The sequence below is a fragment of the Pleurodeles waltl genome, chromosome 11 (genome assembly GCF_031143425.1).
Source record: "Pleurodeles waltl isolate 20211129_DDA chromosome 11, aPleWal1.hap1.20221129, whole genome shotgun sequence".
Classification (NCBI taxonomy): Eukaryota; Metazoa; Chordata; class Amphibia; order Caudata; family Salamandridae; genus Pleurodeles; species Pleurodeles waltl.
In genome coordinates, this window is record NC_090450.1 from 954720481 (window position 1) to 954741879 (window position 21399).

At 45.4% G+C, this 21399-nt stretch overlaps 1 protein-coding gene across 1 annotated transcript in view; it reads right to left on the reverse strand.

Annotated features, from left to right (window-relative positions):
• The window catches only part of LOC138266411 (solute carrier family 2, facilitated glucose transporter member 11-like), a 137794-nt gene that overhangs the window by 97230 nt on the left and 19165 nt on the right, over window positions 1-21399 (reverse strand). The window lies entirely within an intron of this gene.

A 21399-nucleotide genomic window follows, 5' to 3' on the forward strand; every position in this document is an offset into this window, starting at 1 on the left:
CCCATTGAATCCTCCACGGCGGCGCAGCTTGCTGCACCGCCGCGGGGATTCCGACCCCCCCTACCGCCATCCAGATCCCGGCGGTCCGACCGCCGGGATCCGGATGGCGGTAGGGGGGGTCGCGGGGCCCCTGGGGGCCCCTGCAGTGCCCATGCCACTGGCATGGGCATTGCAGGGGCCCCCGTAAGAGGGCCCCTACATGTATTTCACTGTCTGCTGCGCAGACAGTGAAATACGCGACGGGTGCAACTGCACCCGTCGCACAGCTTCCACTCCGCCGGCTCGATTCCGAGCCGGCTTCATCGTGGAAGCCTCTTTCCCGCTGGGCTGGCGGGCGGTCTGAAGGCGACCGCCCGCCAGCCCAGCGGGAAAGTCAGAATTACCGCCGCGGTCTTTCGACCGCGGAACGGTAATCTGACGGCGGGACTTTGGCGGGCTGCCTCCGCCGCCCGCCAAGGTCAGAATGAGGGCCTATGTTTCTTCATGCATAAGTATTTAAAAGCTGACCTATTATTATTGTTACCAAAGCCATTTATCAAGGGCAGCACACAATGTATATGTGCAAGTACAAACAGAACATATATGAAGTCGAAATTAATCGAAATTCAAATGACTTCCTTTGTAGATGTCTTCTTTTCATCAATCACAGGGTTGGTTCATTAAAACATTCTTTCTCAATATCAGGATGTGACTTCTCTTCTTTAAACCCACTATAATTGCTGACATGTTTCACAAGTTAAACCCCCTTTATCAAGTGTAGAAAGTTTGCCTGGTGTGTGGTGGGTACTAAGGTACTTACACCTTATACCAGGTCCAGGTATCCCCTATTAGTGAAGTGTAAGCAGTGTGTAGAAGCCAGGCTCTCTAGGGGTAGCTGTGGATGAGCAGCCAAGGCCTATCTAGGAGACATGCAAAACCACTGTAGTCACACGGCACTTACACACATGAAAGAAAACACTCAGTTGTACAAAAATAAAGGTACGTTAGTTTTGGAGCACAATACCACAAAATACTAGAAGGGAAACCCTCCAACAGGAGGTAAGTAATACACTAACTATATACACTAGTAAACAGTAATAGGTATAGAAAGGTTAGAAAACAGTGCAAATGGCAATAACCAATTGTGACCCTAGGGGGAGTCCAAACCATATTCAAAAAAATTGAATGCAGACACAGGACCACCACCTAGGTAAGTGGAATGTGTAGAGGGGAGCTGGGAGTACCAGAAAACCACAGAGGTAGCACAGTACCCTCCAGCGACCAGGAAAGCAGGAGTAAATCACTGGAATTTCCCCAACCCACCCAAAAGGAGGAAAGAGAAAAAAAGAAGACACCCAGACAAGACTGCAAGAAACCAGTGGTGGATTCCCGGAGAAGACGACCTGTGGAGAGAGGGGACCAACTCCAAAAGTGTTAGTGGAGTCCAGGAGGAGTAGGAGCTGCTACCCACACAGCTGTAATTGCAGGAGTTGGTCGACGGTGAGGAAGAACAGGTCAGCACTGCAGCCCTGGCGCTGGAGAAAAGTTCCTGATGAATGCAGAAGATATCCCACGCTGGAGTGGAGATTGCAGATGGGTGTCCGTGCAGGAATTCCACCAACAAGACTTGGCAAAGGCAAAATTGCAGTTAGGAGAAAAGTGGTACTGCCGGGGACCAGCGAGGCCAGGAGGGGGAGTCACAGGAGATCTTCAGTGATACAGTGGTCTCACAGAAGTGGAGTCCCACAGGACGGGGACAGAAATGTTGCAGGAGGGATCCCACGCTGCAGGAGGACCATGCAGAGGGTTGTGCGTTGCAGGATGGAGTGCTGGGGACTGGAGCTACAAGTCACCCGAAGATCCCGTGGTGGAGATGCAAACAAGCCTTGGCAGCTGCAACAGATGCTGTGCACGGAGGTACTGTCCTGATTAGGAAGAAAAGGGCTTACCTCCACCAAAGCTGTATAGCTGTCAGACAGGACCAAGAGGACTACTCCGAACCACCACCAGTGATGCAGTATCCACACAGTTCAGGATGAGGAGAGATCCACCCGGTCAACTTTGCAGCAGGTGCCTGTGGATGCAGGGGAGTGACTACTTCACTCCAAGGAAGATTCCTTCTTTCTTCTAGTGCAGACTAAAGACATGCCGCCATCAGTGGGTGCACAGCCGGTGGAAATGTTGCAATTCCTGGTGAAGAGTTATTTTTGGAAGCAGCTTGTCGGGTCCTGGAGGTTCCAATCGCAATTCCAGAGGCCAGAAGTCGAAGTGGAGGTTGCAGAGGAGTTATGCTGAAATCTTGCAAGCCGAATCTGAGGACCTACCCAAGAGAGACCCTAAACAGCCTTGAAAGGGGGATTGGTCACTTGGCCAGGTAAGCACCTATCAGGAGGGGGCTCTGACGTCACCTGCCTGGCCACCCAGATGCTCCCAGAGTTCCATGCCCACCTTGGAAACAAGATAGCAGAAACCAGGGACCCTCTGGAGGAGCTCTGAGCATCACCCCTGGGGCGGTGATGGACAGGGGAGTGGTCACTCCCATTTCATTGTTCAGTTTCGTACCAGAGCAGGCACTGGCGGTTCCTGAACTGGTGTGGACTGGTTTATGCACGGAGGGCACCAAATGTGCCCTTCAAAGCATACCAGTGGCTTGGGGAGGCTATCCCTCCCAAGTCAGTCACACCTATTTCCAAAGGGAGAGGTTGTTACCTCCCTCTCCCAAAGTCAATCATTTGTTCTGCCTTCCTGGGCCTGATCAGATCAAGCAGCAGGAGGGATGAAACTTGTCTGAGGGGTGGTAGCAGGCTGGGCTGCTCAGAAAACCCTGTAAGACTGGTAGTAGCAATACTGGGGGTCCTCTCAGGAGCCCCCAGAGTGCATGGAAGCATACTTTCAATACTTACACTAGTATTGCGGTATGATTCCACCATGTTTGATACCAAACATGCCTAGTTTGCATTCGGAGTTACCATTATGTAGCTGGACATAGGTAGTGACCTATGTCCAGTACACGCATAAAATGGCATCCACGCACTCACGAAATCCAGGAAAATCGAGCTGGAGTTCGTGAGGACACCTCTGCTAGTGCAGGGGTGCACTCACACACAGGTACTTGCACCCTGCCTTCTGGGCTTGGAGGGCCTGCTATAGGGGTGACTTACAGTGACCTGGTAGAGTGACCTGGTAGTGAAAGGGTGCATGCAATGGCAGGCCTGCAGAACAATTTGTATGGGCTCTCTACGGGTGGCATAATACATACTGCAGCCCATGGGAATCTCCTGGTACCCCAATGCCCTGGGTACCTATGTACCATATACTAGGGACTTACATGGGGGTACCAGTATGCCAAATGTGGAGTAAAAAAATGGTACAAGTTACCAAGCTAGAAAGGAGAGAGCACAATCACTGGGATCCTGGTTGGCAGGATCACAGTGAACACAGTCAAACACACTGACAACAGGGAGACTAAGGGGGTAACCATGCCAAGAAAGAGGGTACTTTCCTACATCAAGGAATTAAAAAATGAGTACCAAGAAGACATCCGATATGAGTCGATGGGACATCCTTTTTAATGTTTGACATGTCTGTATCATCATCAATTAAATCAATGTCTTTTAGTAAAGAACAATGAGGCAAAGACATCCACTGTGAAGGTGAGGCTCATCTAGGAATGGTCCAGTTACTGAATGGAACGCAAAGGGCTCATGAAACAGGTGGTGCTTCTGTTCTAAGTTTCTGCAACCAGAAAAGTCAGAAAATGTGAAGTGGTCAAATGTACAGAAACATCAGAACAGGTGAAGTGCCTGTATCATGGGCCCTGTGTTCCAATAATAAAGCCAATAGGAGGCATGGAAGGGTTCTTCAGGCTCTCTCAACATTACTGCAGTGTCAACAAGTGGGGATGGATGCACTGTTTATCATTTAGAGTGGCACATGAGAAGGGAGGTGTCACTACAACCCTTCTTGTGCTAGGGTATTTTCAGAGAAGGAAAGGGTGGTAGTCAAAAGCAGTACCACTGCTGTCTGAACTGAGGCTATACAAATATAGGACATATTGCACTGCAGTATACTGGCAATACACTAGGATTCCCAGCAGGCCACAAACCCCTGTATTTTCTATCGGGTATAACGCCTTTCATGGTTCACAGCGTCCTTTGCTAGGCAATCATGATACAATATTGCTACAGCCAGGACCCAGTCACATGGATATTGGATTTTCCTTACCAAGACATATTGCTTCTTGAAGAATTATTTTGATGGCCGTTGGGAATACCGAGAAGTATTCTGAAGGTTGTGTTGTTGATAAAAACAAAGTCTGAACTAATTTCTTGAACATGTATCTGAACTCTTAAGAGACAGGAAGAGTTCAGATACAGAAGGGACAGGAAGCTTCCTAGAGTGAACGATACTGCATATGTATATACGACTTTCATGTGTGAAGTATTGTTCTAAAACACACATGCAATTGCTAAGAGTAGGGAATACGATACCAGTATTGGTTATTTTGCAGTTGTAAACAAATCATGTAGGAACTATAACTTATATTCCACAAGACAGCATACAGCGACAACATTTGAGGTAGCTGTTCAAAATATAGGGAAAAGGAATAGTGCACATCATATTTGAGATACATTGTTTTCATATGTTTCCTCTTTAGGAATTTCCAGCTTCACATCAACGTAGAGAAAGTTGGTTAAGCAGAGATATTGCAAAGGTATCCATTCACAATCACAGTTAAGTTTAACACTCATGACATTAGGATATTGCCTTAACTTTTAGGGATCCACTACATCCTGCAGACTTCCTTGAACAACAGAAGTGACGAAGTGGAGTCTCTGATCTCTCTCTTATCCCAATCCTCTGTGTCTTCCACTCGCTCACATAGCTATGTGTATGTGGTCACTAGTAGGGTGTGAGAGGCAGAAAAGAGCATCTCTCCCACTGAATCTTGCATAGAAAATTAGTTCAAATCTGATATACACACACACACACTGGGTCAGTGACAGTCTGGATGTAGGTGGTGCAAAGTTAGAATAACAGCAAAGGAGCTTGTGAAGATGATGCTTTTATTAGTCTGTTACAGTTTCGTCAATTAGTGAAGAGGCACTTTCAAGTAAAAAGAAAAAAGACCTTAGGTTTTCCCAATGCTTGCCTTTCTGTGCTATGCAGTTCATAAAGCAGACAGAAACTGAACATGAAAGAAAAGGTGTGAACCCCAATAACAGAGATCACCAGGACATATTGTATGTTGGCTTAAGACATGGCACTTTAACAGAAATTCAAAAGAATTTATATTATTTTAAGGTGTGAGACTCAAGTACAGGCCCGGTTTAAGCAACCTTTTTTTGCACATGAATTTGAAAAACCATGTGCAATCATTTTCTGTGCATATTTCACACCTGTTTTATTTAATTTGAGCAATGTTTTCTTATCACTTTAAAAGAGGTGCAAATGTTACCAAGCATTGGCAAAGCCAATAGGTCTGGCCAGGGCAAATGGGCGCAATGGTTAAATTTATTTATTTATTTATTTGCATTTTTTTTGTGAGACAAAAAATGTCTTGCCAGTACATGGTGCTCTTATGCTTGCAATAAAAATGTTACATTTAAAAACATTCACTGATGTGGCTGTTTTACAAGTGATGTTATTTAAAATAAAATCCTTTCAGTTTTGCCATATATTTTATTATTATTGTCTGTGAAGGAGACAATAATAAATTGCAGCCTAACAAAGAACTCAAATCGATGGCAGCTACAATGTTAAAATGTCACGTAGACCTTTTATCACATTAAGATTAATAAAAAGGAAACAGAAAATGAATCACCGTCTGTAGGAAAAAAGCTCCCTGTTGCAGTTACACCCCTCCCACCACTTTTTGCCTGATATTGATCGTGAATTGACTAAGAAGTGTGCTGGGACCCTGCTATCCAGGCCCCAGCACCAGTGTTCTTTCACTAAAAATGTACCATTGTTTCCACAATTGGCACACCCCTGGCACACAGATGAGTCCCTTGTAAAAGGTACCAGTAGTACCAAGGGCCCTGTGACCAGGGAAGGTCCCTAAGGGCTGCAGCATATGTTGTGCCACCCTAATGGACCCCTCACCTAACACAGGCACACTGCCATTGCACATTGTGTGTGTTGGTGCGGTCAGAGGTTTCAGTATTAGAATAAATGTGCAGATCTGTTACCTCTAGTTATTTTTTACTTTTCCAACACCAATCCTTCCCGATTTTTGACCGGTTGTGCATCACCTCCAAAAGATCTCCGGCAAAGAGCCCCCGTGTGGGGCCCGTCAGGCATTGCAGTGCCGGCCTAACGAGGAGCTTGGCCCTATGATGAAGCATGTCACCGGAAGGTGAGTGAGGGCTCTTGCTTCAACCACTTTTGGTTTCCATTGAATTCAGAACCATTGAGTGTGAAAGAAACCTTCTGGCCTTTTTGGAACCGTGTGTACCCTTTTTTTGATTTATTGACTGTTGGGAGCTTTACACACGGGACCAGGAGTACTCCCTCCGAATCTCCCACATTTGCCCCTCTTTGTTGCTTTTTGACAGTCTAAGGTCTATTCTACCCAGCAACATACTAAAAATATGAAAACTATTTTTATGAGCATTGCTAGGAATGTATATTTATGTTTCAGGTACCATGAATAGTAAGGAATCAAATGTGTGCCGTTCAGCTTTCCCACAATAGGCTTAATGCCTATTTAACCCCTTCAATGCCAGACCTTTTTCCCTCCTGTGCTGAGCCTTTTTTTGGCTATTTGGGGCAATTTACGCTTAGGCCCGCATAACATTTTCTCAACATAAACTATCCATGCCAAATTTGCGTCCTTTTTTTCCAACATCCTAGGGATTCTAAAGGTACTCAGACTTTGTGGGTTCCCCTGAAGGAGACCAAGAAATCAGCCAAAATACAGTGAAAAATATCGCCTTTTTCCAAAAAATTGGGAAAAAGGGCTGCAGAAGGCTTTTGTTTTTTTCCCTGAAAATGGCATCAACAAAGGGTTTGCGGTTCTAAAATCACCATCTTCCCAGCTTTCAGAAACAGGCAGACGTGAATTAGAAAACCCCATTTTTCCACACAATTTTGGCATTTTACTGGAACATACCCCATTTTTACTATGTTTTGTGCTTTCAGCCTCCTTCCAGTTAGTGACAAAAATACGTGTGAAACCAATGCTGAATCCCAGAAAGCTACACATTTCTGAAACGTAGACAAAATTCTGAATTCAGAAAGGGGTAATTTGTGTAGATCCTACAAGTGTTTCCTACAGAAAATAACAGCTGAAATAAAAGAATATTGAAATTGAGGTGAAAAAACAGCCATTTTTCTCCATGTTTTACTCTGTAACTTTTTCCTGCGATGTCAGATTTTTTAAAAGAAATATACCGTTATGTCTGCTGGACTCTTCTGGTTGAGGGGATATACAGGGCTTGTACGTTCATCAAGAACCCTAGGTACCCGGAGCCAATAAATGAGCTGCACCTTGCAATGGGTTTTCATTCTATACCAGGTATACAGCAATTAATTTGTTGAAATATGAAATATGAACATTGAAAAATAGGTGTAAGGAAATGCCTCCTTGGCATAGTTACCCCCTGACTTTTTGCCTTTGCTGATGACAAGTTATGATTTGAAAGTGTGCTGAGGCCTGCTAACCAGGCCCCAGCACCAGTGTTCTTTCCCTAACCTGTACCTTTGTTTCCACAATTGGCACACCCTGGCAGCCAGGTAAGTCCCTTGCAACTGGTACCCCTTGCCAGGGAAGGTCTCTAAGGCCTGCAGCATATCTTATGCCACCCTGGGGACCGCTCACTCAGCACAGACACACTGCTTGCCTGCTTGTGTGTGCTGGTGGGGAGAAAATGACTAAGTCGACATGGCACTCCCCTCAGGGTGCCATGCCAACCTCACACTGCCTATGGCATTGATAAGTCACCCCTCTAGCAGGCCTTACAGCCCTAAGGCAGGGTGCACTATACCATAGGTGAGGGCATAGGTGCATAAGCACTATGCCCCTACAGTGTCTAAGCAAAACCTTAGGCATTGTAAGTGCAGGGTAGCCATAAGAGTATATGGTCTGGGAGTCTGTAAAACACGAACTACACAGCACCATAATGGCTACACTGAAAACTGGGAAGTTTGGTATCAAACTTCTCAGCACAATAAATGCACACTGATGCCAGTGTACATTTTATTGTGAAATACACCCCAGAGGGCATCTTAGAGATGCCCCCTGAAAACATACCTGACTTCCAGTGTGGGCTGACTAGTTTTGCCAGCCTGCCACACACCAGACATGTTGCTGGCCACATGGGGAGAGTGCCTTTGTCACTCTGTGGCTATACTGGGTGGAGGTGCTTCTCACCTTCCCCTGCAGGAACTGTAACACCTGGCGGTGAGCCTAAAAGGCTCACCCTTTTGTTACAGCACCCCAGGGCACTCCAGCTAGTGGAGATGCCCGTCCCCTCTGGCCACGGCCCCACTTTTGGCGGCAAGGCCGGAGGAGATAATGAGAAAAACAAGGAGGAGTCACTGGCCAGTCAGGACAGCCCCTAAGGTGTCCTGAGCTGAGGTGACTTTGACTTTTAGAAATCCTCCATCTTGCAGATGGAGGATTCCCCCAATAGGATTATGGATGTGCCCCCCTCCCCTCAGGGAGGAGGCACAAAGAGGGTGTAGCCACCCTCAGGGCTAGTAGCCATTGGCTACTAACTCCCCCAGACCTAAACACACCCCTAAATTGAGTATTTAGGGGCCTCCCAGAACCTAGCAAGATAGATTCCTACAACCTGAAGACGAAGAAGGACTGCTGACCTGACGCCCTGCAGAGAAGACGGAGACACCAACTGCTTTGGCCCCAGCCCTACCGGCCTGTCTCCCCACTTCAAGAAAAACTGCAACAGCGACACGTTACCCAGGGTCCAGCGACCTCTGAAGCCTCAGAGGACTACCCTGCATCTAAAAGGACCAAGAACCCCAGAGGACAGCGGCTCTGCTTCAAAGAAGAAACATCTTTGCAACAAAAAAGCAACTTTTAAAGACAACACGTTTCCCGCAGGAAGAGAGAGACTTTGCACTCTGCACCTGACGCCACCGGCTCGACCTGCGGAGAAACAACACTAAAGGGAGGACTCCCCGGTGAATGCGACCCTGTGAGTAGCCAGAGTTGACCCCCCTGAGCCCCCCACAGCGACGCCTGCAGAGGGAATCCAGAGGCTCCCCCTGACCGCGACTGCCTGCTTCTAAGAACCCGATGCCTGGTAAAGACACTGCACCTGCAGCCGCCAGGACCTGAAGGATCCGACCGCCAGTGCAGAAGCGACCCCCAGGTGGCCCTCTCCCTTGCCCAGGTGGTGGCTACCCCGAGGAGCCCCACCCCCCCTTGCCTACCTGCTTCGCTGAAGAGACCCCTGTAGGAGGCTGGACTGGCTTGTAGTGAGTACCAAGGGGTACTTGCACCTTGCACCAGGCCCAGTTATCCCTTATTAGTGTATAGGGTGTCTAGCAGCTTAGGCTGATAGATAATGGTAGCTTAGCAGAGCAGCTTAGGCTGAACTAGGAGACGTGTAAAGCTACTACAGTACCACTTAGTGTCATATGCACAATATCATAAGAAAACACAATACACAGTTATACTAAAAATAAAGGTACTTTATTTTTATGACAATATGCCAAAGTATCTTAGAGTGTACCGTCAGTGAGAGGATAGGAAATATACACAAGATATATATACACAATAGCAAAAATATGCAGTATAGTCTTAGAAAACAGTGCAAACAATGTATAGTTACAATAGGATGCAATGGGGAAACATAGGGATAGGGGCAACACAAACCATATACTCCAAAAGTGGAATGCGAACCACAAATGGACCCCAAACCTATGTGACCTTGTAGAGGGTCGCTGGGACTATTAGAAAATAGTGAGAGTTAGAAAAATAACCCTCCCCAAGACCCTGAAAAGTGAGTGCAAAGTGCACTAAAGTTCCCCTAAGGACAAAGTAGTCGTGTTAGAGGAAATAATGCAGGAAAGACACAAACCAGCAATGCAACAACTGTGGATTTCCAATCTAGGGTACCTGTGGAACAAGGGGACCAAGTCCAAAAGTCACAAGCAAGTCTGAGATGGGCAAATGCCCAGGAAATGCCAGCTGCGGGTGCAAAGAAGCTTCTACTGGACAGAAGAAGCTGAGGTTTCTGCAGGAACGAAAAGGGCTAGAGACTTCCCCTTTGGTGGACAGATCCCTCTCGCCTTGGAGAGTCGTGCAGAAGTGTTTTCCCGCCGAAAGGACGCCAACAAGCCTTGCTAGTCGCAAATCGTGCGTTTGGCGTTTTTGGACGCTGCTGGGGCCCAGGAGGGACCAGGAGGTCGCAAATTGGACCTGAAGAGAGAGGGGACGTCGAGCAAGACAAAGAGCCCTCACTGAAGCAGGTAGCACCCGGAGAAGTGCCAGAAACAGGCACTACGAGGATGCGTGAAACGGTGCTCGCCGAAGTTGCACAAAGGAGTCCCACGTCGCCGGAGACCAACTTAGAAAGTCGTGCAATGCAGGTTAGAGTGCCGTGGACCCAGGCTTGGCTGTGCACAAGGATTTCCGCCGGAAGTGCACAGGGGCCGGAGTAGCTGCAAAGTCGCGGTTCCCAGCAATGCAGCCCAGCGAGGTGAGGCAAGGACTTACCTCCACCAAACTTGGACTGAAGAGTCACTGGACTGTGGGGGTCACTTGGACAGAGTCGCTGGATTCGAGGGACCTCGCTCGTCGTGCTGAGAGGAGACCCAAGGGACCGGTAATGCAGCTTTTTGGTGCCTGCGGTTGCAGGGGGAAGATTCCGTCGACCCACAGGAGATTTCTTCGGAGCTTCTGGTGCAGAGAGGAGGCAGACTACCCCCACAGCATGCACAAGCAGGAAAACAGTCGAGAAGGCGGCAGGATCAGCGTTACAGAGTTGCAGTAGTCGTCTTTGCTACTATGTTGCAGGTTTGCAGGCTTCCAGCGCGGTCAGCAGTCGATTCCTTATCAGAAGGTGAAGAGAGAGATGCAGAGGAACTCGGATGAGCTCTTGCATTCGTTATCTGAAGTTTCCCCAGAGACAGAGACCCTAAATAGCCAGAAAAGAGGGTTTGGCTACCTAGGAGAGAGGATAGGCTACTAACACCTGAAGGAGCCTATCAGAAGGAGTCTCTGACGTCACCTGGAGGCACTGGCCACTCAGAGCAGTCCAGTGTGCCAGCAGCACCTCTGTTTCCAAGATGGCAGAGGTCTGGAGCACACTGGAGGAGCTCTGGACACCTCCCAGGGGAGGTGCAGGTCAGGGGAGTGGTCACTCCCCTTTCCTTTGTCCAGTTTCGCGCCAGAGCAGGGGCTAAGGGGTCCCTGAACCGGTGTAGACTGGCTTATGCAGAATTGGGCACATCTGTGCCCAACAAAGCATTTCCAGAGGCTGGGGGAGGCTACTCCTCCCCTGCCTTCACACCATTTTACAAAGGGAGAGGGTGTCACACCCTCTCTCAGAGGAAGTTCTTTGTTCTGCCATCCTGGGCCAGGCCTGGCTGGACCCCAGGAGGGCAGATGCCTGTCTGAGGGGTTGGCAGCAGCAGCAGCTGCAGTGAAACCCCAGGAAGGGCAGTTTGGCAGTACCAGGGTCTGTGCTACAGACCACTGGGATCATGGAATTGTACCAACAATGCCAGGATGGCATAGAGGGGGCAATTCCATGATCATAGACATGTTACATGGCCATATTCGGAGTTACCATTGTGAAGCTACATATAGGTAGTGACCTATATGTAGTGCACGCGTGTAATGGTGTCCCCGCACTCACAAAGTTTAGGGAATCGGCTCTGAACAATGTGGGGGCACCTTGGCTAGTGCCAGGGTGCCCTCACACTAAGTAACTTTGCACCTAACCCTTACCAGGTAAAGGTTAGACATATAGGTGACTTATAAGTTACTTAAGTGCAGTGTAAAATGGCTGTGAAATAACGTGGACGTTATTTCACTCAGGCTGCAGTGGCAGGCCTGTGTAAGAATTGTCAGAGCTCCCTATGGGTGGCAAAAGAAATGCTGCAGCCCATAGGGATCTCCTGGAACCCCAATACCCTGGGTACCTCAGTACCATATACTAGGGAATTATAAGGGTGTTCCAGTAAGCCAATGTAAATTGGTAAAATTGGTCACTAGCCTGTTAGTGACAATTTTGAAAGAAATGAGAGAGCATAACCACTGAGGTTCTGGTTAGCAGAGCCTCAGTGAGACAGTTAGGCACTACACAGGGAACACATACATATAGGCCACAAACTTATGAGCACTGGGGTCCTGACTAGCAGGGTCCCAGTGACACATAACAAACATACTGAAAACATAGGGTTTTCACTATGAGCACCGGGCCCTGGCTAGCAGGATCCCAGTGAGACAGTGAAAACACCCTGACATACACTCACAAACAGGCCAAAAGTGGGGGTAACAAGGCTATAAAGAGGCTACTTTCTCACACCTGGGTCTCCCACTGAACTCCATTGCAAACCCCACGCCTGCTTGCACTCTGCACCCGGCCGTCCCCATGCCGCTGAGGGTGTACTTTTTGTGCTGACTTGTGTCCCCCCCAGTGCCCTACAAAACCCCCCTGGTCTGCCCTCCGAAGACGCGGGTACCTACCTGCTGGCAGACTGGAACCGGGGCACCCTCTTCTCCATTGAAGCCTATGTGTTTTGGGCACCACTTTGACCTCTGCACCTGACCGGCCCTGAGCTGCTGGTGTGGTAACTTTGGGGTTGCCCTGAACCCCCAACGGTGGGCTACCTTGGACCCAACTTTGAACCCTGTAGGTGGTTTACTTACCTGCAAAACTAACAAATACTTACCTCCCCCAGGAACTGTTGAAATTTGCAGTGTCTAGTTTTAAAATAGCTTATTGACATGTTTGCCAAAACTGTACATGCTATTTTGCTGATTCAAAGTTCCTATGATACCTAAGTGAGGTACCTTTCATTTGAAGTATTGATTGTAAATCTTGAACCTGTGGTTCTTAAAATAAATTAAGAAAATATATTTTTCTATTTAAAAAACCTATTGGCCTGGAATTGTCTTTCAGTGTGTGTTCCTCATTTATTGCCTGTGTGGGTACAACAAATACTTAACACTACCCTCTGATAAGCCTACTGCTCGACCACACTACCACAAAATAGAGCATTCGAATTATCTCTTTTTGCCACTATCTTACCTCTAAGGGGAACCCTTGGACTCTGTGCATACTATTTCTTACTTTGAAATAGTACATACAGAGCCAACTTCCTACAATAGGTATCAAGAAATCCTTTGTATTTCCAAAATGGGCACAAGATAAGGTGTTGAGAAGCAGTGGTTATTTGCACATCTCTGAATTGTGGGGTGCCCATAGTAGCATGTGAATTACAGTGCATTTCTCAAATAGACGTCTTTTTAAACACTGTCTTACATTTGGAAGGAGAAAATGTAGAGAAAGACAAGGGGCAATAACACGTGTTATGCTATTCTGTGTTCCCCCAAGTCTCCTGATATAAATGGTACCTCATTTGCCTGGGTAGGCCTAATGCTCGTGACAGGAAACACAACATGGACACATCACATTTTTACATTGAAATCTGACATGTTTTTTGCAAAGTGCCTAGCTGTGGATTTTGGCCTCTAGCTCAGCCAGCACCTAGGGAAACCTACCAAACCTGCGCATTTTTTGCAAACAAGACACCTAGGGGAATCCAAAATGGGGTGACTTGTGGGGCTCTGACCATGTTCTGTTACCCAGAATCCTGTGCAAACCTCGAAATTTGGCCAAAAAAACACTTTTTCCTTTCATTTCGGTGACAGAAAGTTCTGGAATCTAAGAGGAGCCACAAATTTCCTTCCACTCAGCATTCCCCCAAGTCTCCCGATAAAAATGGTACCTCACTTGTGTAGGTAGGCCTAGTGCCTGCAACAGGAAATGCCCCAAAACACTATGTGGACACATCAAAATTATCAAATACAAAACGTTTTTTGGTCCTGGGCTCAGCAGCCATATAGGGAAACCTACCAAACCCAGACATTTCTGAAAACTAGACCAGGGAGGTGTGACTTGCGTGGATACCCCAATGTTTTCTTACCCAGAATCCTTAGCAAATCTCTAATTTAGCTAAAAAAAACACATTTTTCCCACATTTCTGTGTGGGATCACCACACCGGGACAAATTTCACTCATGGTGTGGTAATTTCACGAAGTGATAAAACTATTCTCCCTCTAGTAATGATTATTCACGTGAGATGAAACATCAGAGCCACAAGCAGTTTTTGAGGAATGTTTTTCAGGGAATTTTTGGCCCATCACATTTTTATTAGCAGATCTAACTGTCTCCAGGGTTCAGTGACTTTTGACTGGCAATTGTTCGGTTGTTGACAGTGCTTGGTTGGGTTGGCTTTCTGCACTAGTGCAGTACTTGAACAATGTGATGACTTTATGCTCCCTCGATTGTGTGTATAAATGTAATTAGTTTCAATTTTCAGGTGGTTCACTAGATTGGTTGCTTGCCATTTTGTTCTCTTTCTTTTTAAAGTATTTTTAAGAGGTGTCTTGCTCAGTGCCCGCTTAATTTAAAATTGGATTTATTTTGACTGTGTGTTCAAACATTGACACACTCTGACTTGTGCCTTCGGGGGCTCTTTGCTGTCTTGCACGTGAACTGAAATAAAGCATTGGGTGGTAGGCCTGCTTACAAGATGGGTGCAGGTATGGCCCAACAAACCGATCTAATCAGAGACTTGATGGATGTTTTTCGTTTGTGGTAGAATTAAGTTTGCATTTTCAACAAGCACAACAATTTTCTGAATTACTTCTTGGAAGCTTTCTAATCTAGCCGAAAGTGTTTCAAAGGGCAAGATGAGCACTTTATTTTAAATAACATTTTTTGTGGGTCAATTGACGAGGTGAATTAGCTTCAAATGACATGGAGGTCGAGGGGAGAGTTGGCGTTTTAGTAAATTAGTAATCTCCAGGTTAACCAACTAATTCCGTCATACAGTGTAAGGATTTTAAAAATCACCTCAGTTTCAAAACTTACTTTCATTCCTCAAGTGATTCACGTGATGAAAAGTGCACACCTCCACCTTCCTATGTGTGGCACTGTCACACTAGTGCTCAGCTTTAATTCTGTGCACTGATTTATGTCTTCGAGCTATTGAGGCATTGGAATTTCCTCCACCCTTTCTTGCACATGGGTGAGGCAGTAGCAATGTAGGAGTAGTCTGTCCAGATTCTTCCTTTCGTCTCTTCGTAACCATATCATAATTTATGAACAATCTATGTAGGTTTGACATGGTATCTTATACTTGTGGACAACGATAGTTAAGGACATAAACAGGTATAAAAGAGCCAAGGAATCAGGAATAATCCTGTGGAATCCCATGTATTCATCACGTTTGCCAAGTGAACAAGCCAACTTTGTTGTACCATAAGATCTTGTAGAAGTGACCTGATCCATGCTAGTGCTTTCCCAGAAGCGCTGGAGTACTCCAGATTGCGAACAAGTACCCTGGAGTTATCTAGTGTCATAGGCTCCCTAAGAAGTACAGCAATACTATAGCTACATGTAGGTTCTTATCAAGAGCTTGCAATATCACCTTGGTCCCAGAAGAGTTATGGGATTAGGCGTAGGACGAGCCACGGCTGGAATCTTTAGAGAATGGAGCTATGGAACCTGAAAGGACTCAATCCTTAAATCACTAGACCGGAAGGAAAACATGATGTTCTGCTGCAGAATACATTCCCTTCCTATGCCTAAGAACCTTCCAGGGCAGAATCGGTATTTAAAGGTGTAGCTAACATATAGCAATAGGTTGTTGTGGCTCTCTATTTGCACTACTTCGCACACATCCTTGTTTCACTCAACTTTATTGTTTTCCTCCTATATCAATTTCCTTGAGTCCCTCTATCTCTCTCACCTTGTGCCTGCATTGTGTTCATTGGTGCCTTTGGGTATCTTGTCGCTATCTGGCGTGCTTCCTCAACTCCTGTCAAGTTCAGTTTCCACTACCAGCTACCACTTGGGAGTAGAAGCTGATATTTACCAACAATGCTCCCATTGTTTTGTACTTTTATTTTTATGGGTTCTTGATCCCCAAATAATACAGATTGAGAATGCAGGACATCAGTCTTTGTTTTGGAGGATGCTCATAATGGCAATATCCACCATTGAAACAACTAAATGGAAGTCTTGGGAGTACTATTAGTGCACGTCTTATCAGTATCCAATTCTTACCTGCTCACCCAGTCTCTTGCAGGCCAGGAACTGCCAAACCATATTGTCATCAGTGAATCCTCCTGTCCCACTCCCGGCCTGAGCCAAATCCAGTACTAGAGGGAACTTCTGTCCACTGTTTCTTCCCTACCTGTTTCCCAATGTGTCCCCAGGCCTCTACCACAAGAAGACCTTTCATCACTATGGAACAGTTTGACGCACCATGGCTGGTGCTTGGCACTGAAACAGCTATGGAACACAGAAAACAAGAACTGGAAGAGGTAGCCAAACTAGAGTAACTACTACTAGAGACGGCAAAGCAGGCACTTGAACATTTTAAGAAAACAATTGAGGAATTCTATACCTTTGAAATCAAGCAGAGAAGGAGTCTGGGGACATCAAGAATAACTACAAATAAAATACATAGTACTACCAAGCAGAGCAGTTTTAAACCCCAAATCAGACCTACAATTAATCCCAAACTTGGGACAGATCTAAAACTAAAAAAAACTGTAACTTCATCCTTCTTCTCCGGCCCAGTACTTATTGACCAAAGGGGCAACAGAGGCAATGGAATGTCACAAAATCAGAACAGGCAGGCAGGGAGGCAATATTACAGACTGGGCCCAGAAGGACCCTTAAAAACAATACAGATCAAACAATACTTATATTCATAATTTATTACATTAGAAATAGCAATTTTAAAGACAGGGCTGTCCTTTGTGTTCACGAACAGAATAGATTTTTCTCAGGTACAAAAGGTCAATGACAAAAATTTTATCATTTGAGAAGGCCCTGACATATTAAGTACTTTTGTTGACACAGTGACACTAAGGGAATACCCTTTCTTTTCTTAACGCAATCATTAGACGATGTGAAGAGAAGTTAATCACTGGCCTATATGGAAAACCCGGTGAGAGAAATTCTCTATTAAAATATCAAAGCTTTCATCCGAGAGCTCGTAGAGGTGACCTCTCCTTCGGACAATTTTTTCGACTGAGGCTAATTTTAGTTAAAAGATAAATTAACATAATGAGGTCAATATCTTGATTTCCAAATTGATAGGGAGAGATGCTACCCCTGGAAACTGAGCAAAACAGCGATAAAGAGAGCTTTATTCTCTCCTAGAGAAGAACTCTTACAATCAAATACTGAAAGAGGTTTGGGACAAAATTGTATGCGTGAACCATCTTCATTCCACACACCAAACAAGTAGTCACAATCATAAACAAGCATTTGCAATGCAACGAGTCTCACATTTCTCCCAGTTAGAGCTATTAGCAGTTGTAAACTCCCAACTGGACTTTTCTTGCCTCATTAAATGGAGAAAAAAAACGAGTGGGATCGCGCTTCTAAACAAGTGAGATCGCGCTGCGAAAAAAGAGAAAAAGTAGTCCACAAACCGGACAGAAAACAGCAAGCCTCATATGTTTTCAGTACTTGGTCACTGCGCTCGAGGAGGGCTAACCACCGGAAAAGGCATGACGTATGCATGCCTTCCACTAATGAAAGCAAGCAGATTTTAAAAGGTAAGCCCACGAACCAATGAAAGACACTTACGTGACATGGACGGACGGGGCTCCGAGCCCTTTTCTAGCTACTACAGCGTCTCGCAAGCGCATGCTACACAGGCTCAACTCTAAAAATAGCCCATTTTACAAACCAACAATGTGTCACTTGACTTTCCCTTGTTCTCATATCAAGAGAGGTAGGGCTGTTAACTACCATGTGGTACACACAGCAGACAGACAGACAGACAGACAGACCCAACAGAAAAAAAACACAAGAGGGCATTTGGAGGTCTGACACCAATAATGGGTCATTGTAAACGCTTCAATTGTATTGGCCATCAGTTCACTTTAAACACAAACAAATTGACCCATGGTTCGGCTGAATGAGAATTGAAATCCTTCACAAATTGTAACTCCACTAATATGATATATTGTATTTGGTGCCCCTGCGACCTCATTTATATATGACAAACAACCCAACAAGTAAAACTGTGCATTGGATAGCACAGGAGCAAGATTATGTGCAAAGTCCCAAATGCCCCCACTAGTGTCACATTTCACGGAGTACAACCATAATACCGACAACATAAGATGGCAAGTTATTGAGATTGCTGGCTTCCCAGAGAATGAAAGCAATCTAACTGTTATTTTGCAACAACTAGAATGCCATTGGATTGAACGATGCAACTTGATCACAAAAGGCCTGAACCCAAGAGGGGAAAAAACACTTTTTTTGCCATCCTTATTCTGTATCCCATTTTCCTTCTAAAAGTCTATTATTATTATTATTTTTAAAAATCAATTTTTGCACCGCAAGCCTTGTGCTGTGAGTTAGCCATTTTTTCTTCCTGCCCTCGCGCTGTATTCCAGGGATTCCCACAAGTAGACAGAGAACGTGCACTGGTCTCTACATCCCTTGAGGCATGGACAGGTTCTGTCAAGCTTGTGCCCCCTGCATCCCACAAAGTATTCCTGCCTGTCAGACACCACTGGCTTGCAGTCTTTCTACATATTAAATAATGATTACAGAACTACATGGTGAGGCACCCTCTGGATGCCTTATACATCTGTGGCACCAACCAATGAGTGATTGATGTATACACTTGACTGGTCTCTGCAACTGCCCTTGCAATTCAATGAGCTTCTCTAATGTACTGATCCACTCGTGTAAGAACTTGTCTTAATAATTACTTCAGTGTATTTACAGGTCAGAACTGGCTCCACGAGTAAGTAGCTATTTACACTCACCCGAAGTGCCACGTTTGTCATTTATTCAAGATAGCTGCATTTTTAGTATCATGCCCAGAAAAATATGCAAACTTTTTTATATACGGTTTGAACTCCCCACTGGAGGAGTAAGACAATGTTCCCATTCTGTGTAATTAAATACTGAGCTAGGGCTTCTAGCTTGGTGCAGAAAGTGATGTCCATAATGGTGCTAATAAAAAATGTCCCCATAATTTGCTGTATTCGTATACATATCTTCACTTTCAAATATAGTATAATATTCTAGCTCAAAAAGCATGGAATCAACTATTTTAACATCGGAGTCATCAGAAACAACAGCAGGTGTATTAATTTCATTCATAGAAGCTTTGAACATGTATGGAATTTGAATTACTTCAGTAAGACTGAATACATCATATGGTACTTTATTCCACAAAATCCCATCAGGAATTGGAACAGCTGAAATCTTCACAAGAGACAAGTCTCTTCGGACCTCATGGGAGGTAAGGTAAGGTATCAACCCTCATCCACCAGTTCAACAAGAGCCTTTAGAAAGATAATGATATTTATCAGTAAAAATAAAACAATGAGAAACTCAATCCAAAGCAGGAAGGCAAGCAATGTCAGTATTGTCCATAGATAGTACCATGGACAAACCAAAAAATAATTTTTAAGCCAGTTCTAAAGCGTATGTGTTGCTTAAACAGGTGCAGGTGCAGAAGAATGTGAAGAAAAGTCGTCTATGTCGACAAAATAACCAGAAGCTGTTTGTGCAGAGACAAGAGCTAGTGCAGAACTGGTAGATGTACGCAATGACGGTGGTTCATTATAGATGATGTCATCCGTCTGTGTTGGACTGGAACAGTAGAGATCCATAGCTTGGATATTTCTTGTAGGTGAAGTGATAACAGGAAGTAGCAGAAGATCATTTTCCAACCTCCACAAACTCTAGGAGAAAACTACAGTACAGGTACTTGTAGAAGCATTTTTTAGTGCCTGAAGAGGTATATCCCGTTGGGTAGTGGCGGAGGTTAGGGAACTACGCAGGAGTTGTCAACTGAAACAAAAACAGTTTTCTTTAGAACTAGCCAGCAGTGGTATGATGTCAGTTCAGTTACCATGTATTCCCAGGACTGGAACCAGTATTGTACAGGATGGATCAAATTTCATCTTTACAGCACTTTTCTCTCATACTAGATGCCCAACTTTAGGCATTCAGCCAGTTGATGTTGTTGGCCAATCCCTCATTCGTATAGGCAGATCAATTTTCATCACAGAATTTTTATATTTCCTGTGAAACAGTGACACGTTCATTTATGTCAAATGGTGTTTCTGCTGCAACCGTGCCAGAGCCATCAAGATCTGGGACATACATACTGTAGGTATCCCAAACAGGACCTCATAAGGGGTGCATCTATTCAAGGACCTTATGGGCAGATTATTTAGTGCTGTCTGGACCCCATATAGGTGATGAAGCTAACAACAACCAGAACCTAGTTCCCTGGCCATCAAGGATTGCTTTAAGTCTTGATTCTTCCTCTCCATAGCAGAATTTCCCCTAGGATGATACAGTGACAAATAATGAACTTGAACACCCATCGTTGCCATCGGGTCGCTGAATGCCCTGGAGGCAAAAGCAGGCCCCTGGTACAAGTGGAATGCTGCAACCACATGTGTCCTGATAAAGACTTGCAAATCTTTAATAACTGTTCAGCCAATCATTGTGGGCATACCCACAGGAATCTAGAACATGACTCAACAGCGACAAAGATGTATTTGTATGCACCATCAGTTTGCAAGGGACTGCAATGGACAAGGTAAACACATTGTAGTGGTTTGTTGGACACTAGGAAGGGTGTCTGTGGTGGGCGTTTGATGGTGGAACCATTTACTTGTTGACAGATGTCACAGCAAATGACATACTGATAGTTCTGGTTGCATAGACTTGGCCACCAATAGCGATTTTGTAGCAGGGAAATAGTACCTGCCACACCAGCATGAGCAGAAGCAACAACTTCATACACTGCTTTACTGAGATCTGATCTTTGATTTTGGTTGGGGATCACACAATCACCCACCCCTAGAATTGTTGCAAATGCAGTGTTTTGGACACTGAGATGTGAAGTATATTTAGCAGGGTATACTTTGGTAAATGCTTGCCATCAGCTGAAGCTTTCAAAGCAGTCAATGTCTCACTGTCCAGTCTTGTATGAGAACGAGTATTTGCAGCAACAGAAGCTGTAGCTACTGCGGATTTAGCTGCTTCATGGGCCAAGGTGTTTCCTGCAACGTGTACTCCTACATGTTGATGGCCCTATGTATGTACTACATAGGCTCTTGGCAGTCTGCCTTTCTGATTTGCTACCCTCCCCCACAAGTTTTTCTGTTTGATAGTGTTTCCTTTTGAATCTCTGAACCCGTTCAGGTG